The 27,207-nt window shown below is 41.4% G+C and overlaps 1 protein-coding gene and 1 long non-coding RNA gene across 8 annotated transcripts in view; one reads left to right on the top strand and one right to left on the bottom strand.

Moving 5' to 3' along the window:
• Positions 1 to 27,207, bottom strand: part of ATG10 (autophagy related 10) — a 129,842-nt gene that overhangs the window by 88,191 nt on the left and 14,444 nt on the right. The window lies entirely within an intron of this gene.
• Positions 4,600 to 26,976, top strand: LOC120408570. Its single transcript, XR_005600793.1, has 3 exons — positions 4,600 to 4,821; positions 21,526 to 21,676; positions 26,744 to 26,976. It is a non-coding gene; the product is annotated as an uncharacterized LOC120408570 (long non-coding RNA).

Genomic DNA, 27,207 nt, shown 5'->3' with positions numbered 1-27,207 from the left:
GAATTGAAAAATACTATTTCTTTTGTTTTTTACAGTATAAATACTTGTAATCAAAAATAAATATTAAGTGAGCACTGTACACTTTGTATTTTGTTTTGTAATTGAAATCAATATATTCGAAAATGTACAAAACATCAAAAATATTTAAATAAATGGTATTCTATTATTTAACAGTGCAATTAATTGTGATTATTTTTTTTAATCGCTTGACAGCCCTAATTACAATATTTTCAGTTCCTTATATGTGAAAAATAAAAAATACCTTCATCTGGAGATCCACAACATAACCGGCTGTTATCAATAGTACAGGCTGATGTCTCTCATAATACTATTGTATTTACAGTAAGTCAAGAGATCTATGATGATTTTCTGGTTTTGAAAGCCAACAGGAAGAAGTTTAAATACTCTCAAGGGACCTTAGCTAAGTAAGATACTCCGAGGAGAGCTTCCAGAAAATTAAGCATTAAGGATCTCAACAGGGTTTTCAAATGAAGCTACCTATAAGACAAGAGGATAATCAAGTACATTAATTGAAAGAAACCAATCACAATCCCCATCTCCTCGATGATTTCCTATTCTACTCTGTTTTTATAGGGTGTCCATTAAGATAGCAGATTTTTCAGAATTAGAAGATTAAACAAGGAAACTGATGTCTCTCTGTGAGGAGAGCTGCTTCTAGAGATAGGGATGAACCAACATTTAGTAATTAGGTAGTGAATCTACTGTGGCAGCAGAGTGCCTTCTGACCTTCAGCCTCTTCTCTTGATCCAGTGGCAAGGGGAATAATAAATGAAATTGCTATTCCAGATGACAGGTTTCAGAGTAGCAGCCGTGTTAGTCTGTATCCGCAAAAAGAACAGGAGTACTTGTGGCACTTTAGAGACTAACAAATTTATTTCAGCATAAGCTTTCGTGGGCTACAGTTCACTTCTTCAGATGCACAGAATGGAACACACAGACAGGAGATATTTATACATACAGAGAACATGAAAAGGTGGAAGTATGCATACCAACTGGAAGAGTCCAATCAATTGAGATGAGCTATTGTCAGCAGGAGAAAAAAAACCTTTGAAGTGATAATTGAGATGACCCATAGAAGGTGTGAGGAGAACTTAACATAGGGAAATAGATTCAATTAGTGTAATGACCCAACCATTCCCAGTCTCTGTTTTAACCTAAGTTAATTGTATCTAATTTGCATATTAATTTGAGTTCAGCAGTCTCTCTCTTGGAGTCTGTTTTTTGAAGTTTTTTTGTTGCAAAATTGCCACCTTCAAGTCTGTCACTGAGTGGTTAGAGAGGTTGAAGTGTTCACCCACTGGTTTTTGAATGTTATGATTCCTGATATCAGATTTGTGTCCATTTATTCTTTTGCATAGAGACTGTCTGGTTTGGCCAATGTACATGGCAGAGGGGCATCGCTGGCACATGATGGCATATATCACGTTGGTAGATGTGCAGGTGAACGAGCCCCTGATGGCGTGGCTGATGTGATTAGGTCCTATGATGGTGTCACTTGAATAGATATGTGGACAGAGCTGGCATCGGGCTTTGTTGCAAGGATAGGTTCCTGGGTTAGTGTTTATGTTGTATGGTATGTGGTTGCTGGTATTTGCTTCAGGTTGGGAGGCTGTCTGTAAGCGAGGACTGGCCTGTCTCCCAAGATCTGTGAGAGTGAGGGGTCATCTTTCAGGATAGGTTGTAGATCTTTGATGATGCGCTGGAGAGGTTTTAGTTGGGGGCTGTAGGTGATGGCTAGTGGCGTTCTGTTATCTTCTTTGTTGGGCCTGTCCTGTAGTAGGTGGCTTCTGGGTACTCTTCTGGCTCTGTCAATCTGTTTTTTCACTTCAGCAGGTGGGTATTGTAGTTTTAGGAATGCTTGATAGAGATCTTGTAGGTGTTTATCTCTGTCTGAGGGATTGGAGCAAATACGGTTGTATCTTAGAGCTTGGCTGTAGACAATGGATCGTGTGGTGTGTCCTGGATGGAAGCTGGAGGCAAGTAGGTAAGTATAGCGGTCAGTGGGTTTCCGATATAGGGTGGTGTTTATGTGACCATCGCTTATTAGCACAGTAGTGTCTAGGAAATGGACCGCTTGTGTGGATTGGTCTAGGCTGAGGTTAATGGTGGGATGGAAATTGTTAATCATGATACAATTAACTTAGGTTTAAACAGAGACTGGGAATGGTTGGGTCATTACACTAATTGAATCTATTTCCCTATGTTAAGTTCTCCTCACATCTTCTATGGGTCATCTCAATTATCACTTCAAAGGTTTTTTTTCTCCTGCTGACGATAGCTCATCTCAATTGATTGGATTCTTCCAGTTAGTATGCATATTTCCACCTTTTCATGTTCTCTGTATGTATAAATATCTCCTGTCTGTGTGTTCCATTCTATGCATCTGAAGAAGTGAGCTGTAGCCCATGAAAGCTTATGCTGAAATAAATTTGTTAGTCTCTAAAGTGCCACAAGTACTCCTGTTCTTATTCCAGTGAAATTCTGGGAGCTCTAAATGGATCAATGAATAAACTATAAAGTCCAAACATAACAAATTTGATTACTGATGGCAAAGATTAGAATCTTAGTGCCAATGGATACCAAGGCTATTCTACAAACCCAGGAAACTTTATATTGTGGCAGAACTCTGACCTTGCTCCTGTGGGTCCTGCGCTTCTAAGCGGTTTATGCTAGCCTCAGTGGCTCACTGTGACCCTCCACGTAGCCCTTCTCTCTCTAGGGCCAGGGTTACAGTCTACTGAGCCCTTTTCATCATAGGCTGCAAGGAGGTTGGGGAGAGAACTCCCACAGTCTCTGTTCAGCCTCCTGTCCTGACAGGGACCTGACTTCCCCTTCCAGGAGCTGTTCCTGTAGTGGTGGGTTGGGGGGGAACCCGGGCCCGCCCTCTACTCCGGGTTCCAGCCCAGGGACCCTAATGGTAGCAGTTGTTGGCAGCCAACCTTTCACTGCCAGAGTTGCTACATTTCCCTGGGCCACTTCCCCACAGCTCTCCTGCTTTTCCCTTCTTCACCCTTACCTTAGGGCTCCTTTAACGATGGTTTGAGGGTGTCTTCAGTAACCAGCCGCACTTCCTCTCCTCTGACTCCCTGGCTCCCCTGCCTGACTGGAGTGAGCCCTTTTTATAGTAACAGCAGGGCCTTAATTAGAGTCAGGTGGTCACATTAACTGAATGGCCTCACCTGACTCTTTGCAGGTTAATTAGAGTCAGGTGTTCTCATTAGCCTGGAGCAGCCCCTGCTCTGGTCAGTCAGGGAACAGAAAACTGTTAATCCAGTGGCCAGTATATCTGCCTTCTGCTATTCTGCTGTACCCAACCGGCCTGGGTCTATCACAATATACAAAAGCATGGAGCAGACTTACATCATCATACAGCCATTTTCCACTTTCATTTTAAGAAAGATGATTACCACTGAGCCTAGGCCTAAGAACCAAACATGCTACTATCAAATAAGAGCCCAGTTAGGGCCAGATTTAGTTCCCAATGAAATCAAAATGAGTCTTTCTATTGACTTTAATGAGAGTTGGATCAGATACTTCATACTTACTTTTTCTGAAACCTGACAATAGTTAGCAGTGCTTCACTTGCTGGAGGATTCTCTGCAGCTTGAGGTCTTCAAACCACAATTTGAGGACTTCAATAACTCAGACATAGGTTTCGGGTTTGTTATTGAAGTGGATGGGTGAGATTCTGTGGCCTGCATTGTGCAGGAGGTCAGACTAGATGATCATAATGGTCCCTTCTGACCTTAAAGTCTATGAGTCTATGTATTACTACAGCTGCATAATTATGAAAACGAGGGAAAAAACACTTTGAAACACAAAAAGGCCTGTCCAAAAGAAACAACAAATCCTTTCATTTTAAGATTTTTCCCTTGTATTTAAACACAAAAAGGAGTACTATTCCAGTGTGTTCTGCTTTAGAAGATACCCCTCAGAGTTATTCATACCTCTCCTCTCCAGAAACTCATAATTTCCAATCCAGCACTAGCAGTGATGAATGGCTATGAGTCCTTCCTTGATAGTTTAATAGCTGAGTTATAGCCTATAACCTTATCAAAGCAGCAGCTTTTAAAATGTTCTACTTTGATAGGCTTGCATGGCTTTCTTCATTATTATTTAATATTTATATTCCAGTAGTGTGCAGACACCCTAAACAGGATGTGTTCCTAGTGTACTAGCTGATATACAAACACATGGAGAGAGGCTGATTGGCTGATTTCTTACAGGCATCACAGCAAATGAGGATCTGGAGGAAGGATATGAAGGACTTCTAAAGGATCAGTTCAGGGAAGGTCATTCCATGCATAAGGGGCAGCATCGGAATTTTAGTGGAAAGAGTGGCAAGCAGGCAGTAAAAGCTGGCATTGATGGTGGAGCAGATGGGGGCAAGGGATGATGTGATAGGAAGCAGAAGCCGGTCAGTAGGGAGGGGAAGTGCCTTGAAGGTGAGGACTTGCTGTGATAGGAAAAGGGAACAAATAAAAGATTAACAGTAGCCTTACTACTTGTAGAAAGGTGGAGAGTGGCCTCCCTCTGATGCTGACAGCGAGGAACCACTCCCTGCCCACTGGTGGGTGGAACCAGGCCCCTTTGGGCCAGAAGCAGAGGGACAGAACAGGAAGTATAAGAAGCGGGGCCTCCAGTTCAGCTGAGGGAGAGCCAGGGAAGGAGTAAGATGCTGCTGGCCCCTGGACAAAGCTGTACCAACCCCTACCTCTAGAGGAATACCTGGAGGAGCTGCTGGAACTACCGGCTACCGAGAACCCTGAAGAGCCTGAGGGCCTGTGAGCCTACAAACAGGTAAGGGTAGGTAGTAGCCCAGGGTCACCAGACATTAGTCCAGTTGTGTTGTTGAAACTACAGGCAGCGTGTTTCGGCAGGATCCCTGCTGATCCACTAGTGGGATTCCCTGCTGCTCTTAGGGTTCTGGGCTGGGAGCCAGTGGAGTAGGGTGGGCCTGGACCACCTACCCCCTGCTGCCAACACCACCCTGGTGTGGCAGCCTACCCACCTTAGGCTGGACAGCCTGTGTTTGCTTGCTCTCTGCCCAGCCAGGGATCTGGGCCACAGACTGATTTTGCTCTGCCCAGACCAGAGGGTTTGAGCCTGACTGCTGTCTGCGCAGCCAGGGATCTGGGCCCTAGACTCTTTACTGCCTCACTGTGCTAATCCCCTGTTGACCAGCTCTCAGTGGCTAGGTGGTGCTGTGAGGTGGAGTGGCCTCCCTCTGACTCTGGAAGGGAGGAACCACTCCTCTTCACTACTATACAGGTTTTTTTCTTCCCCCAATTACCTTAACATTAGCTCACAGAACAGATTTAATTACCTGTTTATGAGCAAAAAAAACATATGTCCTAACAGTCACCTCTGTGACTCTCTCAACATATGGTGTACATATTGTCATTTAGACATTGCACTCTTCAGAACAATCAGCAAACCTTTAAAAGCCATCTCCCTCCCCATGTGAATGGAAGATTTGCATGTGGCTGAGCCAAAGAGCTTTACTGAACCTGCCTTACTAATTATTAAGTCCATTAGTCAACCCCAAACGTGTAAAATTGTCATAGTTCTGTATTCACATGGACTCTAGCTGCTATTATATGCACGTAAATTCACAAGACAAAAAAATGTCGACATAATTTAATAACTATAACGTTTAAAAACAATTTTTCAGCACAGTCACAAGAGAATAAGAAATTTCTTTTAGTGAAGTGATAGCTACCTTGCTTACAGTTAGTATATTATACCCCTCAGTGGTACCAATTATTTGGCATTTTTCTTAAAGCTTCAGGCCCTGATTAAAAATAAAACGTGAGATTCTCATGTAAATGAAAAGTAAGTCTCTAGCCCTCATGGTTGTGAGGGAAAAAGTGGAAAATGTGAATCTAAAGATTCCAACACCAGAAGAGAAATAAAAAAACTAAACATGCATTATTTTTTAAATTTCATTATTTTTTAACACTTGAGCTGTCAATACCATGACCTTTGGAACTCCAAACAATCCAACTAAGTTAAGACAGGGTCATATGACCAAAAATATTTTTAACTAATGCCTTGTAAACTTGTCAATAGTTCTTTAACTGCTTAACCATTGGCTTAAATCACATAACAGTTCAAAATGTATCCAACACAGGTGAGGTCTGATACTGCTACACAAGTAGAGCAAAAAGATTCTGGGTAAGGGACATTTAAACTTATTCCATGCTTACTGCACCATTTAGGACATCTGTACTTGATCTTGTGCTGCATTTTACTCTTATTTGACACACAGAAATGCAGCATTAGTTTCCTCAACTTGGCTTCTAGATCTGGGTCAAGATTTTCAATAATGAGCACTTAAATTTAGGGTACTAAATCCATATTTAAGTGGCAAAGTGGCCTGATTTTCAAATGTGCTGGGCACTCAGACGTTCCCACTGATATCAATGGGATCTCCTGAGTGCTCAGTAATTTTAGAAATCAGACCACTTACTTAGGAATAAGTAAGCATAGTAGGCATCTATTTTTGAAAATCATGGCCTAGATTGGGATGATAATCTTGCAGTCACTTACCCAATACTTCTCAGATCACCCCATCTCCTGGAGGATCACCACTGTTTGCTATTGTCCCAAGAGTGAGGATTCACACTGACAACAGCTGAAGGAGAAAAAAATGGTTACTGACCACAGTAACTGTGATTCTCTGATATTATTGCCCATATGAATCCACACTTCCATTATAAACTACATTTTCTGGCTGCTGAAACTTTCCATATAAGATCTTAGCATGAACTTTGAGACTTTTTCAGCAAAACAATCCATACATTATACAGACATTTACAAGTTTGACAATTATTTTGAAATCTTATAACACAATAGCTAGTAGCTTAAAATTGAAAGTGTGTAAGTTATTAGCCTATTATAATACTGAATCATAACAAGTGGCCAAGATGTTATAGTTTTAAAATGGTACTGCAAGCACGCAATACATTTTTAAATAAGTTTTTATAGAGCATTTACTGCATAAAGCACTGTACTGTATGCTGGTTGTATAATTCCAAAGCTCCTCTGCATTTCCTGTCCACCAGGTACATAGCTAGGTTTTTTAAACCTCCCTAATTATCCATAAGACATTATGTGTTTCAGCTAACTCAGTTTCTCTTGCTTTCTTTGAAATATTCATTTTATTTTATTTGAAAAAGGACAGGAACTCCACAAATAAATGAAGCAATACTTAAAGGGATACCACTCAGGGTGTAAGACCTCAAAACTGGCCTCACATGACAAGTATCCCAAATTGGAGCTCCTACCTTTCAAGATTACAATCGTATACATCTTATTAACTGACCATTTCTACATCACAATATAGATTATTAAAAAGCCCACACAATGTATGATGTGATTTACCGTAAAAAAAATGGTATGTATGTACTATCATAAGGAATCAACATGAATGTATTTACAATTTTATCCCCCAAAAAATTATGGTAAAAGAAAGTAAAGGTTGCAAAGTCAAGTACTCAAAAGTTTGGCAATGCCAGAATGAAGGTTGCCTATGCATCCTAAATTTGGCCCTCGTATGTATATGCATTATAATTACATGACCATATTACTTACGTGTTACCTGATCTTTAAGTCTTTAATTCCATGATCCCACACTATTTTTTCCATATGATGCTTGCCTCATTTAGTGCACAGGATGGCCAGTACTCACTGAATGGGTAGATATTAAATATTTATTTCTAAACACATCATTCAGTGTATGGCCCATGCCATATTATTGCATACCACCCAAACCATGCACTGAATACAACCAATTTATTTCCTCATGGGCTTTTTGGTGGTATTCATCACCATAATATTTGAGTGCTTCACAAACTTTCATGAATTTATCTTCACAACATGTCTGTGAAGAAGGGAGGTATAATTATCCCCATTTTATAGCTTAGTAACAGAGGCTCAGAGAGTTTAAGGCCAGAATTGTCCACTAATTTTAGGTGCCCAGTTTGAGACAACTGGGACCTGACTGTTCACGGTACTTAACATTCTTATGCCACTTCATATGTGGCCATGGGATCAACCATGCTGGCCGCTGCAGAAGTCACGGAGGTCACAGAAAGTCACGGAATCCGTGACTTTCTGTGACAGACACGGAGCCCTAATCATAATGTACATGTATAAGGGGGCCAAATTAAGGTCATCTGAGACACCTTAACTCTGGTATTTTCTGACTTTTGAGTACTTGACTTTGGAGCCTTAATCTTCTAACATGGGTGTATGTGGGGGGAGGGAGGAGTTGCATGTAATTACCTATGTTTTTTAAAAAAGCAAACAAAAACGAATTCCATACTGTAGAACCACACTGAACTCCCCACATGCTTCATCAGTACACAGTTCTACCATTTGAGCTAAGGGAGTAACTGATAGTAATAGCAGACTGTTATCCTCTTTGTAGACCAGCTCTAGAGGGGATGAGAAACATACTTGCCAGTTGATTTCAAAGATATTGGTTAGACAGCAGAGGAACATTGAGACTAAGAATCCTTGGTTCTATTTTAGGTTCTGGAAGGGAGTTGTTTATCTTCCAAGAAATGCACCACTGATCTAAAATATAATCCTACGTCTCCTGCTGCCACCGTTCATTCGGTCACGTCTGATGTACTGTCTGAGAGGCTCAACTATTTCAGAAAAGTGGCATCTTGACTTTAACCAGCATTTTTGATGGGCTTTCAGATTAAATTTTGAAGTAAGCTCTCTTGTTAGTTGTCTGTGCACAGTAAAGCATCCAGGATCCTGCCTTTGCACCTAATAGCTGGGAAGCGAGGAACAGAAGGTTGGAAACTGGAGTAGTTCAGGTTGTACCAGTAGGCAGAGCCAATCACTGAATACAACTTGCTGATTGTTGAGTCCAACTGAAACTGAGCTGATAAATTGGTTGTTCTTCCAACAACTATCCTGTCTCTTATTAATTCTTCCTTTAATATTCCATATTTGCAATGTTCAGCAAGACTATGAACTTCAGTAATAAAAGTCTCAGCTGTTTTCTCTTGTTCCTGATGCTTCCATGAAATTTGGCCCTTGCATATATAATATTCTCTCTGCCTATTAAACGGGCATCAAAAGCCTCTTTCACTTGGGAAAAAAGAACAGGAGTACTTGTGGCACCTTAGAGACTAACAAATTTATTTGAGCATAAGCTCAATCAATTAATCTTAATTAATTAGCCTCTTACAGTTGGTATGGCTACTTCCACTTTTTCATGTTCTCTGTATGTATATATATCTTCTTACTATGTTCCATTCTATGCATCTGATGAAGTGGGCTGTAGCCCACGAAAGCTTATGCTCAAATAAATTTGTTAGTCTCTAACTTGCCACAAGTACTCCTGTTCTTTTTGCGGATACAGACTAACACAGCTGCTACTCTGAAATCTTTCACTTGGGGTATTCTTTCTTTTCCTCATCAGTGGGGGTGGGGCACACAAGATACAATCATCAGCATCACACATGGCAAATATCAGGGATTTACCTGGTATTTTTTGTGCTTTCCCTGTTAAACCAGAAGCCACCCAGAATTACTAAAAATCTATACATTCAGCAAGGCTAGCTGCTTCAGTTGCTAAAATTAAACTTCTCTAAAAGAGCCTTTTGTCCTAAGGACTCCATTGCTGCATTGAGATAGGGCTCTGCCTCCTTCCTGCATCAGCTTTCACAGGGCTCCTCTCTGATTATCCACTTTCCCTGCTTACTTACCACTCCGGAGGTCTCTTTTCTTTACTCCTTCTTTAGAAAGAGGGACAGGGATGCCAGAAACAGAGGTGGCCAAGGGGCAGGGCCGCCCAGAGGATTCAGGGGGTCTGGGGTCTTCAGTGGCGGGGGTCCTTCCGCTCCGGGTCTTCAGGGCACTTCAGTGGTGGGTCCCAGAGCCAGTGAAGGACCCGCCGCCAAAGAGCCCCAAAGACCCGGAGCGGAAGGAGCCTCTGCCGCCGAATTGCTGCTGAAGACCCAGAGCAGAAGAAGCTCCAGGTCTTCGGCAGCGGGTCCATCACTCGGCGGTGTGTTCGGCGGCACTGAAAGACCTGCCACCAAAGACCTGCTGAAAACTCTTGTGGGGGCCCCTGAAAACTCCCGTGGGGGCCCCTGCAGGGCCAAGGGCCTGGGGCAAATTGCCCCCCCCCCACACAGGCGGCCCTGCCTAGGGGCCATGCCCACCCACTTTTTAACATGGGCATAATAGCCTCGGGCAGGCGGAGCAGTGGTGGTACAGGCTGCATTTTGTGGCAGGGGAACTAATAAGGTGATCCACTCCCCTGCTGCAAAGTGCAGACCCTGCCAGCAGCGCCAGCCTCTTCCTGGTTGGGGGGGGGGGGGCTGAGGTGGGCCTTACCCCCCTTGCCATTAGGCCCCACCCCCACCCCCACCCCTGGCCTGGCTGGAAGCCGGAGCCAAGCCTTGTTAAGAGCCGCCCAGAGAGCCCAGGCCACTGTAGAGAGCCACAGACATTCCACCTGCCCTGGGCAGCATCCCCCAGGAGGCGGGGATATAGGCCAGGGGCTGCTCTGAGGCATCCCCACCCCCCACCCAGGGCAGGTGGAGGATCTGGGGCTCTTCACTGTGGCCCGGGCTCCCTGGGCAGCTCTTACCACTGCCTGGCTCTGGCTTCACCAGGAGGCGAGGCGCCAGGGGGAAGGGGAGGAGCAGGGCCACAGTTCTGGTGCCCATGCCCCCCCAACTTCGACACAGGTTCTGGCAGGCCTGGAGAAAGATCCACTCACTTCTGACACCATGTAGTATGAGGACAAACAAAAATAGTCCGGCTTTAAGCAGTAACTAGATAACTTCCTAACTTCCTAAGTTTCTACATTTATTCAGCTCCTTACTGCAAAACATCCTGGTCTTCTTTAGTAACTGTGGGAGACCAGGAATTCTGTAACCACTCCTCCTACCCAAGCACCTTGTCTCCCCCCATCCTTACATGCTGGTCTCTATCCCCCACCACCTCTTCATTCCAGTCAGGTGGCTTCCTTCTTCTCCTGGGCTTCAGAAACGTAAACACTGAGAGCACAGGAGAGGTTGTCTCCTCCTGACACCACACTTGTCCGTGGCTGCCAGGAGGAGTTATTGCAGCAAAAGCCCTGCTCAGCACATGCAGCCCTGGGATGGAGCATGCCCAGTGAAGACAGAATCTTTGGAGACCTACCAAACTCCAACAAGTCTCTGCTGACCATGTATGAACTGTGATTTTTCAGAGGCTTATAACTTGTACAAATTTGGACAAGTTATTTTTCCCTCATCTTGTTCTTGGAAACGGTAGAGTGTTTTTTTTGCTGAAACTTTCCAAAAAAACCTAACCCTGAGGCAGACACATGGCATGGAAAACTTCAGCCTGAATAATTGAAGTTTAGCAAAGTTATAAATAACTGAAAACGGGATCTTATAATGGGAAACGTTGGGCAACCTTAGCTATAGGTGCACAGTGAATTAGAGGAAATCTATATGTTGTGCCTTAGCAACTATTGGTTTAAAATTGATGCATTTGGAATCCTTTACACTTTTCAATAGGGTATATCCATCCATGGTAGATTTTTAGCTGTGTTCTGTTCAGAGAGACTAATAAAAACTTTTGCAGTCCCTCAATCTCTCTCTCCTTTTTGGCCCTGCAGGAATTCGGCCTCCCTCCCCCAGACCTAGCTGATTCTCCTTCTCTGAATAGAACTCCCTAACCCTCCCATAATGACAAAAGATACAAGCCCCATCATGCAGGCAGAGAGTCTCATGCTCCCTACCTACCTCACAGCACACCCATTCCTGTGTCCTTTCACTGATCTGCTCTGGTCTCTTTCACACCCACAGATCTATCTAGCCTTTTCCCAGCTGGTTCTCGTCCTAAAGAGAGGTGGGGAAACTGGCGACAGGAGAGTAAGGTACATCAGAAAAGCAAAGTAGGAAATGAGGGAACTGGTGGGAGGAGAGGGAAACGACCATACAGACAGACTTGCTCTTCCTAATAATCCAATCCTGTCCTCATCTTTCAGTCACATTAAACCCTCCATTCTTCACAGAAAATTAACAGTATCCAGATACTTACAAATTAACTCCAGTAATTCTCAGAGTTAAAGTAATGTTAAGGCTGTGATATTAGCTAACACAAGCCAGGAAATTTAGAATGAAATTTGAAATTTCTGCCTTAGCTAGACCTGTTGGGCACAGATATTGAAAGATACTCCTTTAGAGTATTGTTATTGGAGATCTCCACTCCTGGAACTAGACCTGAACACTGCACTGCAAAAAAAAAAAAAAAAGAACCATAACACACACAGTTACTTTCAAATTTGATGTTTCGATTCAGACTGACTTTTTTTCTTCAAATATTCACGTTTGACATTGATCATGGGACACAATTTTGCACCAAAAATCAAGCCAGTAAACTACCTTTCTTCCATTTTGTAAATATTTCCATACTATGTAACTTAAGCTTCATGTCCACCTAGGTTCTTATGTAATATATGATTAAATGTATTTATTTCAGTTTATACTTCATGTTTTTCCTCTATTCTGATAATTTGCCAATAAAATTTGTTTCTACAAACAGCTGAGCCTAGCACACAAACTGACAGGGAAATGCAAAACACCTTCAAAGAAAAGCACATTAAAAAGCTTAGAAATCACCAGAAAGCTTTAACAGCTCTGTTGGCTGTTGCACAATGGGATGCAGGAATTGCAGTAATGTTCTTCTTCCATCTGGTGCCTGCAAAGTTGCTGTTTTCAGAGGCATTCATTACTCTAAGCAAACTGTTCACTTGTTCGTTCATCAGAGGCTGCCCATTATTCTTTGGGAAAGTCTTCAGTTGTGTCTCTCCCCCATCGTAAAAGCTGGCTGTCTTTCTGTATCTCATTTTATCACCTGTCCCAAGGAAACATGCATCTCCTCTGTCCCAAGCAGAGTCTTTATGTTTTACTGTCTTCCTTTTTGGTTCACAACACGTAAATCTTATCATATGACATTCCCCAAAATTCAGGCAAAATAGTAAATGCTGTTTGAATTCAGTTCAAATGACCTGGGCTCTTTTGCTACCACCAGAGATCATCATGGGAAATCTGCTCATTCAAGAAGATGAAAAACCTTCAGTTATAGATGTCAGCTTATGCTAAACAATGTAGTTCTCTGTCCTCAAACACACATGCAAGCAATTTCCCTTTACTTTGCATCCACTTCCACTATCTCCTACACAGTCCACTTAAACTGTGAACATTTAATTTTAACTTGTTAATAAGCATGTCTAAGACATGTTTGAGCACATCCCTGGCTAGCTGGAACTGGAAGATTATACAACAGTAACAAGATGAAGTCAAGTAAAAGATATCTGGTATATTTTAAGATAATATTTTCTCATATGTCCAGGCACAGCTATCTGTCCCATGCCATCAGCCAAATTCATCCTTGTTGTAAGCTGTAGTAACAACCTTGAAGTTAGTGGTGTTGCACCCCCTTACACTAGTGCTGGATTTTAAACACTTCGCTGTGTATCAAACTCAAAAGCAGTCCAAGTGTACAAACTTGTAGATTGCCATAGCTATACCATTTACAGAGTACATATTACAAGACTTTGATCCCTACATAGAAACCAAAAATTGTCTCCTCCCAATAAACATCCACACCTTGGGAAGCATCATACAGCACTGGAGCATATTCAAAAGATGTGAAAACTTGTATAGCAGCAGCTGAGACCATTTTTGGACCTTTCAACAGCCCCTGTAAAGTCATTGTGACATCAAGCTTGCTACAAAACTGGGGATCTTCAGAACCACAGTTATACCAGCTCTATTGTATGGCAGCGAAATGTGCGGCTGAGGAAGGCTGAAGAGCAATTCTCCCTTCATCAGCTGATGCATGGTAACTGGCAGGGCAAGATCAGCAATGAGCACATTGATAGCTGAACCTAGCATACACCTCCATCAGTACTGGTTCAGTTTCAATGGGTTCCTAGGTATGGATATATCATTAAGATGGAAGACCAACAAATTACAAAGCATGTTTACCAAGGAAAGCTGCTAAACAAACCGTGATCATGTGGTCACCAAAAGCTTCAGTGGCATGATAAAATTGCCAATTATGGCTGTAGGCTGAATCTCCAGCCAGACCATCTTAAGAACCGAGCTACAGATGGAGCCAGGTGGTGCTGTGTCCCTTTTAGAGGGATCAGGGCCAAGTTCCTTGTGAGCAACAGCATTCTCAAAACAGAGGGCTAACTGAGTCCAGTGAGAGACACCTGCAGCTAGTTAGGTCATTACTAGTCCCAGCTGGTGTCAACTAGGAATGATGGTTAAAAAAAGAAGGGGTGCATACGGACAGGAGGTTTGCAGGCTCTGTGGCTGAGAAGGAAGGCTTAGGCAGTGACAATCCAAATGGGATTGCGTGAGCTAGGCCTGTCTCTAAAGGGTTCCAGGCAGGGAGAAATGGAAACAGGTTGCAAGGGAATCAGAACAATCTGGTAAAAAGGCTCAGACTGGAGAGGACTCTGGGGAATGTGCCTGTGGATGAGAGAAGGACAGAAAGTATGGCGCCTGAGAGAAAGAGATTGCCAGGACTTTACAGCATGTGAAACTGTTTTCCTGTTTTGTGTTAAAGTCTTTCTGTTGGCCTGTGTTTCGGGGCCTGAGAGACCTGGGGTACCCCAAAAAAGAAAACCTTATTTGGAGTGGCTATCTGAGTAAAGGAATGTGTGAGGGCTTGACAGAGCAGCTGGACGTGACAGACATTATGCGGCACCAGGGAGCTGACTTACCCCTGACATGTATTGTAGAATAGTTACAAGGTCGATCTCCAAGAAGCCTACATACTTTTGGGAATTGCCATAATGGTGATGACAATGAATTTGAACATCCAAATGAGGCAGGGTAAATTACAGGTATTACTGACCAACACGTTTTATATTTATGGAACATATTTTCCTATCAATGCAAGTTTCTAACTCTCCACCACCACTAATGCAAATTAAATATATCTCAGCGAGAGCAGACCTCAAAAATCACACACAAACTATGGAGTGGGTCTGACATTAAACTTGAGAGAGGCTTCATTTTCTGACCTCTTGATCAAAGTAAAAGAGCCACAGAACCAAACATTAAAACAAGCCCAGGAGGGTATGAATTTTAAAAAAACAGTGAGGCCAGCTGAGTGATCTAACGATAGACCAAGATGTCACTATAAGGAAAGGAAATTCAAGATCCCACCTCACTCTTCCACTACCAGGCCTTCACTCCTTCACTTCCATAATAGGAATGCTGAGTAGACAAGCAAGCTCTGTCCCAGATGGGACAAGGAATTGCTTCACATACCTTTACAGTGACCCCTCTCAACAGTTCAAGAGCAACAATGATGAGCTCCAAAGGGAGCCACAGCCAGCTCTCCTCAGCTAAACGGACAGTAACAATGATTTGGGGATCTTTCAGGTAAAAAAGTAAAGAAAAAATTGGGATCACAAGAGTCTGGCCTTAACCCTGAAGGACAAAAAGAAAGTCTACATTTTGAGCATATTCTTTTAAACTTTGTTAAACTTCATTCTCTGCTTACGATTCTCTACAGTAGATTTAAAGTTTGATTGCTGCAAATAATGCAGCAAATCCAAAAGCTACAATGTATTAAAATAAAAAAATATTTTTCAAAAGGTAACATATGTGACCTTAAGAGCCCCTTAATGCCAATGGTACAGGGTCCATTATACTGTAATTAGTATTAGGCCCGACATCCTGACTACCCCCAAAACATTGTTGACATAATGTGTATCCAAGAGATATCATATAAGGTATCAGATGTAAACCGGTGATGTGCTGGTCAGGAATATCACTAAGTGATGTGTGTATGGGCTGTTTATAAAGATATATATGTGTGTGCTGGAAATATGTTCTTAAAATGTATTTTGGAGGCAGTGCATAAGCCAAGTCTGCCCTAGACAAAGGCATGTGGATTTACCTGTCTGACTTGCTTGATCACAAGCAGAGGACAATGAAAGCACATTTATATGTAAGGTAAACAAAGCAATCAAGCTAACAAGTGGCGGCGGAAACAGCTTATTGAGCATGCCAAAGAACAGAATACAAGGGGAGCAAAAAGACATTCTAGTTATCCATCACTTAGAGAACAAAGGGGACAGCACCTTCTGATTCTATGAATATTGGCCTGGAGGGCTAGAGATGCTGGTAACTTGATATAATGAGAAAACTGCTTAGGCAAAGATTGTAACTTGCTAAAATTAAGTTTTAGTCACTAGAAACTGTGTTTTGTTTTGTTTGCAACGAGATCTGTCTCTTTTTCTCTTCCTTAGTATCACTTAAATCTCTGTTCTTTATTCACAACATTACTAGTTTTACTGAAAACCATCTCTGTTCTTTATATTGAAGTAAAGAGTGATTCCTCAGCTAATCTAATAGGCTGGTGTGTACACCGTCTCTTTGGAAGCAGCACAGTTAATTTCTGTGAATGTCCAGTGAGAGGGACTGGACATTGCAGAGAGATGACTCTGGGGAACTCATGAACTGGGGGGATTCACTGATTATTACTTGCAAGGCAAGGTTAAGACTGACAGTGTCCCAAAGAGCTTGCTGCTGAGGTTGACAGACTGATGTGATAGGGCGCAGATACAAAGTTTAAATCCCAGGAAAGCTCTCTCTTGTTGAGGCAGAGAGGAAATGAATCGTGCTGTGTATGTGTGCGCGCGTGAGAAATGTAACCCTCTGCAAAGTCTACTTCTACTCCCATGCTGCCATAAGAGGAGTGCCACAAGACAGTATTTGTTTTGTTTCATATCATAAACAAACTAGGGAAACACAATCTAGATGGAGCTACTATGAGGTGGATGCATAATTGGTTGGAAAACTATTCCCAGAGAGTAGTTATCAGTAATTCACAGTCAAACTGGAAGAACATATCAAGTAGGCTCCCACAGGGATTGGTCCTAGGTGCAGTTGTGTTCAATATTTTCATCAATGATTTAGATAATAGCATAGAGAGTACACTTATAAAGTCTGTGGTCAATACCAAACTGGGAGGCATTGCAAATGTTTTGGAGGATAGGATTAAAATTCAAAATGATCTGGACAAACTGGAGAAATGGTCTGAAGTAATTAGGATGAAATTCAATAAGGACAAATGCAAAGTATTCCACTTGGGAAGGAACAACCAATTACACACATACAAAACAGGAAATGACTGCCTAGGAAGGATTACTAGAGAAAGGGATCTGGGGGTCATAGTGGACCACAAGCTAAATATGAGTCAACAGTTAACACTGTTATAAAAAAAGCAAACATCGTTCTGAGATGTATTAGTAGGAGTGTTGTAAGCAAGACATGAGAAGTAATTCTTCCACTCTCCTCTGCGGTGATATGGCCTCAGCTGGAGTATTGTGTCGAGTTCTGGGCGCTACATTTCAGGAAAGATGGGGACAAATTGGAGAAAGTCCAGAGGTGAGCAACAAAAATTATTACAGGTCTAGAAAGCATGATCTATGAAGGAAGATTGAAAAAATTGGGTTTGTTTAGTCTGGAGAAGAGAAGACTGAGTGGGAACATGATAAATTTTTAAGTACATAAAATATTGTTACAAAGGGAAGGGAGAAAAAGGTATTCTCCTTAACCTCTGATGATAGGACAAGAAGCAATGGGCTTAAATTGCAGTAAGGGTGGTTTACATTGGGCATTAAAAATGTTCCTAACTGCCAGGGTAGTTAAGCACTGCAATACATTGCCGAGAGAGGTCGTGGAATCTCTGTCACTGAAGGTTTTTAAGAGCAGGTTAGACAAACACCTGTCAGGGATGGTCTAGATCAGCAGTTCTCAAACTGTGGTTCGGGACCCCAAAGTGGGTCATGGCCCCCTTTGAATGGGGTCACCAGGGTTGTCTCAGACTTGCTGGTGCCTAGGGCTGAAGCCCGAGCCCCACTACCCAGGGCCGAAGCCAAAGCCCAAGGGCTTCAGCCCTGGGCGGTAAGACTTGGGTTACAGGCCCTTGCCTGGGGCTGAAGTCCCTGAGCCTCAGCTTTGGCTCCCTTTCCTGGAGCTGTGGGGCTCGGGCTTTGGCCCTCAACCCAGGAGAGTGGGGCTTGGGCAGGCTCAGGCTTTATTACCCCCTCCTGGGGTCATGAAGTAATTTTTGTTGTCGGAAGGGAGTCGTGGTGTATGAAGTTTGAGAACCCCTGATCTAGATAATACTCACTCCTACCTTGAGTGCAGGGGACTGGACTAGAAGACCTCTTGAGGTCCCTTCCAGTCCTATGATTCTAAAAGTTATAAAAAGGACAATAATATTATTTTTACAAATTAACAATTAGATGTTGGCTTTGCAAGTCTGGAACAAAGAGTGTGGAGGTCTGGCCATCCTATCTATTTAGATTGTTCATTAAAATGTTTGCATATTCTTCCTTAACCTACAACATTACCTGCCAGTCAAACGTGAACAAAACAGGTATGTTGACTTGAAAGATGGATCTTAAAGTGCTGCTGTGTGCAGAACAGAGGCATGTAGCAAAATTCCATTATTGGTCTATGGGAGTGGGCACTGCCCTATATGATAGTTACAGCACATTACTGCACTATTACAACTTTTTTTAGAAGAGTCAGAGAAAGGTATATGTAAGACTGGAAAAAAACAGGCATTCTGAGTCTCACTATAAACAGGAAACAGTTAACTTTAATTAGATTATATTTTTGGTAAAACAGTATTGGCAAACACTACATACTTTGTGGTTGTGAGTTCATGCTATAAACATCTGACAATAGGGGCTGGATTGTGAGATAATAATCTGCCGAGTATGGGGCAGTGCATTGTTGCAGTGTCTGTGCAGCAGTCCAGGAGTGAGATTGTGATTCGAGTGTCAATCTTTCTCCTGGCTTCCCTGCTGCTCCAGAAATGGAGTTAACTGTGCAGTGTATACCTGGCACAGCATACGCTGCATGGCATGTTTTGGAGGTGGAGCTCTTTCCCACCCTTATCACCCATTGCCCCCCAGCCCTGACTCAAAAGGCTGTACGTGAGAGAGAGAGAGAAATGTAACACTCTGCAAAGTCTGCTTCTACTCCTGTGCTGCTACCCAGGCTGTGACTAGCTCATTTACACCTCTGTGCCCTGTGCTAGTCAGGGCACAATTTAGTCCTACATAATTTCTTCCCAAATATTTTATTGCTCAATTAAATGTAGAAAATCCCTGATCTTTACAACCCATTACTTTACAGGGGCAGATAATTCTAAGCACATCTAATTGTTTTTAGGAATGCAGATGATATTTTAACATTAATCCCATTCTTCTCATATTTGACATCACTCTGTCAGTTTTAATTTACGTATTTATATGGCGCTCTCTTTGTATTTTGTAAATCTCAATGAAATTAACATTAATCAATTCTGAGGGATTGTCACCAACGTCATTTTCACATGTACTACTGAATTCTAAAGTAAAGTATGCTACTAAACCCAAAGCTATTAATAATAACCTAAAGCAATGATGCAAGTATAGAGAGTAAAGAGAGCACACAGTGATTAGAATTCAAAAGAAACAAACATTTCAGGCTTATTATGAAAGCCTGTACAATTGCGAGAAAAAGCAAACTGTCAGAGTAAAATTCAGAGCAACATTGCTCTTTTATGTATTTTATTGAGCTTTTAGCCATGTGCCTACCCCCATTTAAGAGTTGTATTCAATAAAAACACTGCTAGGCTTCCACAGTCTGAAGCCTCTTTCAAATCCTGAACAATCCAGTTCTGGAGGCTTCACTGGGTAACTGTGTGGTGCAGTGGCTAGTCAGTGTTTCTATCAAACACAGATCTTTCAAGCTATGTAGCGACAGTTACCTTCCCAACACAAGATGAAAAATCATTTTATTATACTGTATATTTTATAGTTTTACCAAAATACAAAGATCATAGTGTAAATTCCAAAGCTTCAATTGCAATGAACCTATCGAATATCTCTATATTTTTCCACAGTATATCAGTGCACATGAAACAGCATACTGGTAATTTGTTAAAAATGCATTATAGTTGTAACATTTTAAATAATACACAATAGGTCTCCGATGCCACAGGACTTAAAATAAAGACATGTCAACATGATGTCACCTTCAGTACTTTTCCCAGATGCAGCATCTCAGTTTTACTTTTTCTTTTCATTAAAAAGGTTAAACTATACTGGAGCCACTAATCAGCGAGTTGTGGGGGGATATGTGTGTTGTTTTTTTCTGTAATTAATGGTGAATGTTGACAACAGACAGAGGAGTATCAAAAGCTGAAGACAAGAAATATCTGTTTTTAGACCAACTTAAAAAAAGAAAACACTACACAAGTATATATTTTTAAATTGGAAATTTAAGGACAATTTCTGATCTTTCACAAGTTCTTCCACTGGCATAACTGCCTGGATTGGACTCTCCAATTTTTGCTCATACATCTGAGGTTGCATGTGCTTAAGTCATGCATGTGCCTACTTAAAATCTGAGTCTGAGTATGTTCTAGTCTGGCATAAAAGGGCACTTCCCCCCAAAAAAATGAGGGGAAAAGAAGAACGGATCATTTAGGTGTCAGATCTAAGATGTGACCTACGTACCCCTGCAACTTTTGTATGGCATTATATGCAATTTTAGGGCAAATCAGCCTGAATATTTCATAGGCTGAATATTGGACCGTCAATGGAGTCTAGCCTAGATTTTTAAAAAAATTTACCACTTCAGAATAAAGACATAATTTATTTTAAAAGACAGTTTTTCATACACTGATATAATCAAACCATAGGGTGGTTTTTTTGCAAGATAAATCCTTAGATTAAATGGCTTGCAGAATTAAACAGACAACAATTTAAAAATCTCAGTCCAGACTTTCAAAAATGTTTGTCTCTCTAGGTTTGATATGGTTACTCATCACAATGGTATTTGTCCCCCTAAATAGTTCATATTTAACGTTAGGCACCCATTTTTGAAAATCTTAGACTATTAATTTTATATAGTAAACATTCTAAATAGCACAAGAATCTACATTAAACAGACACTAAATTACACCCTCTGTATTTCTTTTTTAATGTCTTGATCACCATGCCAAATTAGGGGGATTATAAATACCTTTGTTATATCATTACTGTATTGGGCTTTCAAAGTTCAAGTATTAGGAAAACTACCTTCACATAACACAATCTGAATGATGCTTGCTTCATAAACAGGATGAGGTTTATTTACCAAGGGAGTTGAGGAAGGTATCCTGTTGAGATTATGCCTGTCTTCAAACCTCTACTACTCTAACTGAACTGTCACATTCAGTTACAAAATTTGAATTAGAACTTTTAAACAATTTGTTTGATGTGGAGTTTATTTGTTAATATTAAGTGACAGCTTTGAATGTTATGATAGCAGATAAAAAGTTGAAGTCACTCTACGCTAACATGCTAACTAGAGGGAGATCATTTTTGGAGGTCATACAACGTGCTTCAGTTCTCCCAAAAGCTTCATTATTAATTTATATATTTTCTTTGATATTCTTTCTAAGGTTTGTGGAAACTTATTAAGCATATTCTACTGGGTAAAACAGAACAAAAATCAAAGAATACTTAAAGATAGAGGAGAAACAAGATCAGAGCCCTACCACCCACAATGATAATCAAGCCAGTAGCATCTCATCTACCTGCCAAGGACTACATGTGAGTGCTGTTACCCAGACTTGCCAGGGATAACAAAGTGACTGTGTCCTGCTATAGCGAAGTTTGGGAGGGGGAGAGAGCTGACCATGCTTACAGCTCTTCAGAAGAGCAGAAATATTTAGCCCATTCCATTAAAATTTAGACATTTCATCAAGAATGACACACTTAGGACTCCCCAGAGGCTGGAAATATGTGGTACATTAATTGCCACCTCCCTTTCTCCTCTGTCAACACAAAGTTTTTCCTTTCTTGAGATTTTTTTCCAGGTCAAGGAAAGGATGTAATGAGTATACTAAAGTTTCTTACAGTTTTGATGTTTCTTAAACAATATTATTATTTTGTCATTTTTCACGGTAATACACCAGTTAATTAAATTCACACCGGATGTATTTTTCTGTGTGCTAAGGACTACATCAATTCTCAGATTAATGCATTAACAAAATCACAAGTATCTAAGCAGGGCATGAGATAAAAGAGAAGATCTCAGTATATGGATCTTCTCAGGAAACAGAAATTATATTTGATTTTGTTTTGTTTTGTGTCGGGTTCCATCCCCCTGCCCCAATTTGATGTTCATTTCCAAAGAGTCATACAGACAGGAAAATGGACACTCCTGGAACGTGCTAAAAAAGAAAATGAGGAATGAACTCTAATTTGGAGGCAAATAGTGGCCCAACTGGTGTAGCAATGCAGGGGCATCAGGAGACGCAAGGCAATTTACCCCCTAATACTGGCTAACTTTATCACAGGTAGAAGGCTCTACAAATTCTAGATTCCTCACAGAGGTGGGCAGGAGGAAACTGAACAGAGTCTTGTCTCTCCTTCCCCATCCCATGACATGGCAGCTAGCATAGCTGTTCTGCAGAACATATGCTGTGCCAATAACAGATGCATCACAGTTTACTGCCTCCCCAGATCATCAGGGAAACTGGGTGGGAATTTGTGAGTCTCTGAGCAGCTTCTGGGGAAGTCAGGTTGCCCCTTACTCTGGGGTCCTGACAAAACCTCCATTATGCCCTTAATCAGTATAGAATACTTGATTTTTTTCTTTTTATAAAGATCCCTTTTTCTATTCCTACGCAATGCTGGGTTCCATTACATGTATTTACATTTTTTTCTGAAGTACTGTTTGTTAGGCTTTTACTTCACATTTTTTACCATCTAACAAATACTGTGGTTGTGCAAATGTTTACATTTTTGTTCATCTTATTTACTTTTGCACAAAAAAGAGAGTTGTTTTTATTCTAAAAATACTGGTTTTGTTTGGAGAAAAATGATTAATAATTACAGAGAATTGGGATTTTCACATTTATGTTATTATATACAAAACAGCATAGCTGAACAGTTAGATTAACTCATATTCTGGAATACAAGAGAGATGTCTGAGGCAGTCCCACATTTTCTCATACAGGCATATGGGATGGGCCCCATGTTAGAATAAGTATATAACTTTAACTAGACCAATTGTAAAATGAATGCTCCATTTTCTAAAGGAGAGGGCTGTCCTTGAGCATTCTCAACCTGCCTGCTGATTTATAAAGTAGCAATGACGGTAGCTTCAGAAATGGTTTCACAATGACTCGCTTCTTCTGAAAGAATTGAGGCAAACCACACACAGAGAATTATTACCCCGAGTAACTGCTTCTGCTGGGCCATTTGACTAATAAGGAAAAAGAATTTATAAAATGAATCCAGGTTTCCCTATTTTTGCCCTTTTGAATGCAAGCTCCTCAGGACAGGACTGTCTTTATTTTGAGTCCTGTACAGTACTTAATAAGACATAATCATAATAGTTCTGCCCTCACACCAAAAGGAAAGGTGTTAACATAGCATTTAATAAAAGCTGGGGATGAATTAAGTTGATGGTAAATACTGAAGCCTAGAAAGAGGGGCACTATTTAAGTTCATTGGGATACCCAGGCTCACAACAAAATAAGTGAAATATGATTTTGTGGCATTCTCTTTGGGGCAAGGTGTGATGAAGTGGGTATTTTCTGTAATAACAGACTAACAAATTTATTTGGGCATAAGCTTTCATGAGCTAGAATCCTTCTTCTCTGCACCCTCTTCTCTTCCATGCATTAGGAGTCTCTATTCCCCTGTACAGACTTCTGGAATTACAGTTTTCTTGCTGATAATCTTAATTTCATCTTCGAGAACCTCTTTTCTGAATTTCTCTGCATCACTGCTACTAACATAAACCATGATCAAAGACTCCACCCCAACACTTATTAAAATATTATCTACATGCATTTCAGCAAATGGTCTGATGGCTCTCATAATAATCAGCCCAGATATTTATATTCCTGATGTTAGCATGCCACCACAGCCTGTTTACTAGATCCCAAGTCAGCAATCACCTCACTTCACAGATCTTAGGCACTTCACCCTCACATCAATCAAAGTAAATGAGGTATATTTTGAGGAATGTTTTCAGTTTACTATTTTTTTAAATATAAGAAGTGCTGTTACAAATTAGGTGTTTTTGAGCTCAGGTAATAAGACATACAGAATCTTTTAAAGGCATTTTAAATATTACATATTAAGATCCTGAAATAATATGTTGCTTGATATCTGGGTCCATGTTTTAGGACATTAAAAATTTAGCTCTATAAACCATTTTTGTTTTTGACTTGTCAATCCCCCTAGAACTGGTGTTTCTCTAGATTCAATAGCTTTAAGTGGTGCTGATTCAAAGCAATCACTCAAAGGGAGTTAATTCATTACAATACAAAAGTACCAAGAATTTGGCACAATAGTCAGTTTCAGTTCAAAAGTAATTCAGTATATAAACAGTGATGGGTTCGTGTAGGTCAGGATTGAAGAATATTGTCAGAATTGTGAGAGATAAATAACATCAGAGTGGTAGCAGTGTTAGTCTGTATCAGCAAAAACAACGAGGTGTCCTTGTGGCACCTTAGAGACTAACAAATTTATTTGGGCATAAGCTTTCATGGGCTAGAACCCACTTCATCAGATGCATGAAGTGAAAAATACAGGAGCAGGTATAAATACATGAAAGGATGGGGGTTGCTTTACCAAGTGTGAGGTCAGTCTAACGAGATAAATCAATTAACAGCAGGACACCAAGGGAGGAAAAATAACTTTTGAAGTGGTAGGAGAGTGGCCCATTACAGACAGTTGCCATATCCAAACAAAGGACAAGAAGGTGTGTCGTCTTCCTTAGATCTTTCCTTCTTCTCTGGAGAAGAAATAACTTCTCTGATGGAAAGAAATAACTGGTAACTTTCTGAAGGACTTTGTCCTTTCAACGTAAAAAGCTAGCGCCCTTTGGAGATCCAGAGCATGAAGCATTGCTTCTCATTTGTTCCCATTAGGTTTTGGGAAGAATGATAGGAGATGGATTGGTTGATTCAAATGGAATGATGAAACTGTTTTAGGTAGAAATTTGGGATGTGGTTGTAGGGTAACTTTCTTTTTGAACTATTTTGTGTATGAGGCATGTACCATGAGGGCCTCCAGTTCTCCTACTCATCAGGTAGATGTGATAGCGACCAGAAAGGCCACCTTCATTGAAAGATGGAGAAGTGAACATGTCGCTTGTGGCTCAAAAGCCTCCCCCACCAAGTCACTGTAGCACCAGATCCCATGATAGAGCAGAGGCTCATATTGCAGGATAAAGGTTACGAAGACCCTTTTATTGGTAGTGTTTAGTGGTAGGGTGTGCAAAGATCAAAAACTCATCCACTTCATGATGGAATGCTGTGATTGCCTTGAGGTGTGCCCTGTTAGAGGTCATTGAGAGACCAGATTTCTTGAATTCCAACATGTAATCCAATAAAGGAGAGGTAGTTGCTATTATTTGCCTATTCTGGCACCATATATGGAATCTCTTCCATTGGCGCAGGTTGATATATCATGTAGTAGACCTTCTGCTGTTTACCTCCTCTGAACAGATCCTTTCATTGTCTCGGAACCATGGAGTTGCCATGCCTTTGGGTGTTTGATGACAAATGTCATTTCTGACATATGGCCTAACAGTTGGAGGTAGGTCCTGGCCGATGTCTGTGGGCTGGCTTGCATTATAGCAATTAGGTGGACTAGAGTGGAAGCTACAGCCTCTCTGCCCATATTTACCAGAGGGTCAAGGTAGGCCCTAATGAACTCCAGTCGCTGCACAGGTGTGAATGTTGATTTTTGTTGTTGTTGTTGTTCATTTGTAGATGTATCTGTGTCTTTTTGGTAGCTGCTAGAGCCCCTTCTTGAATTGAGGCTTTGAGTAAGCACTTATCATCCAGATAGGGGACTATTATGACCCTTTGTCTGCAGAGGTGAGCTGCCACCACCGTAAGAACTTTTGAAAATCCCCTTGGAGCCATAGATAAGCTGAAAGGGAGTATTTTGGAGTGGAAACAATCTGTTCCCAGAGCAAATCTGAGAAACCACCTATGTGAGGGATGTATGGCTATGTGGAAATATACATCCCGGAGGTCGAGGGCCTAGTGCTGGAATTATTGTTGCTAGCATGACCATCCTGAATCACTGGGTCTTCCTGAATTTGTTGAGTCTTCTTAAGTCGAGAATGGGATTCCATCCTCTGGGTTTTTTTCTGGGTTAGAAAATAATGGCAGTAGAAACCCTTCCCTCTGTGTTGTGTTCGTACTGGTTCTATTGCGCCTAGGCATATGAGACGGGTTTACCTCCTGTCACAGTAGGTGTCCGTAAGAAAGGGTCCCTGAAGAGGAATGGGGAGGAGGCTGGGAAGGGGGGGGATGAAGGTAAATTGGATGGAATAGCCAGTCTCGATTTCTAATACCCATTGTCTGATGTGATGTTTTGCCATGCTGGATGGAAAGAAATTAGATAGTCTCCGAAGGGATGGATGGTGTCAGATGGGTCCAGCAACAGAAAAAGTGGAAGGTGTCTCTGGTCCTCGATCAAACCCTCAAAACTGTTGTTTAGAGGGAGGCTGTTGAGACGTTGAGGGCTGAGAAGGGAGTGGTCTCCACCTTGCAGGTCTCTGCCTCTACCTCTGAGGCTGTGTGTAGGGCACGGATCTAGATCTTTGTGTCAAGTAATACTTCCTCTGTTCTTTCTTTTGTGTAGGTGTGTATATACCCAAGGATCTCAGAGTCACTCTGGAGTCCTTCAATGTGTGAAGGAACTCATCTATTTTGGCTGCAAACAGCTTGGAGCCTTCAAATGGGAGATCATCAACAGTTAATTCTATCTCTTTGGGAAAACCTGAGAGGTGGAGCTAGGAAGCTTGTTGCTTTACTAAGGCCATGACGATGGAGTGTGCCGTCTTGTCTGCAGAGTCCAGTGAAACTTGTAAATCTGTGCAAGCTAGGAGTTAACCCTTGTATATGAAAGCTTTAAATTGTTCCTTTTTGTCCTCAGTTATGTCCTCAATAAAGTCAGACATTTTTGAGTAACTGGAGTGATTATATTTGACCATTAATGCTTATAGTTTGCAATCCTGAACTATAGGGTTGCTGAAGAGTAAACTTTACAACCAAAAAGATGCAATCTCTTCAAGTCCCTGTCATATCGGGTGGATCTGGAATGAT

Source organism: Mauremys reevesii, linkage group 6, assembly GCF_016161935.1.
Source record: "Mauremys reevesii isolate NIE-2019 linkage group 6, ASM1616193v1, whole genome shotgun sequence".
In the NCBI taxonomy this organism is placed as follows: domain Eukaryota; kingdom Metazoa; phylum Chordata; order Testudines; family Geoemydidae; genus Mauremys; species Mauremys reevesii.
The sequence above is the reverse complement of the archived record's forward strand: the minus strand, read 5'-3'. Positions and strand labels throughout refer to the sequence as shown.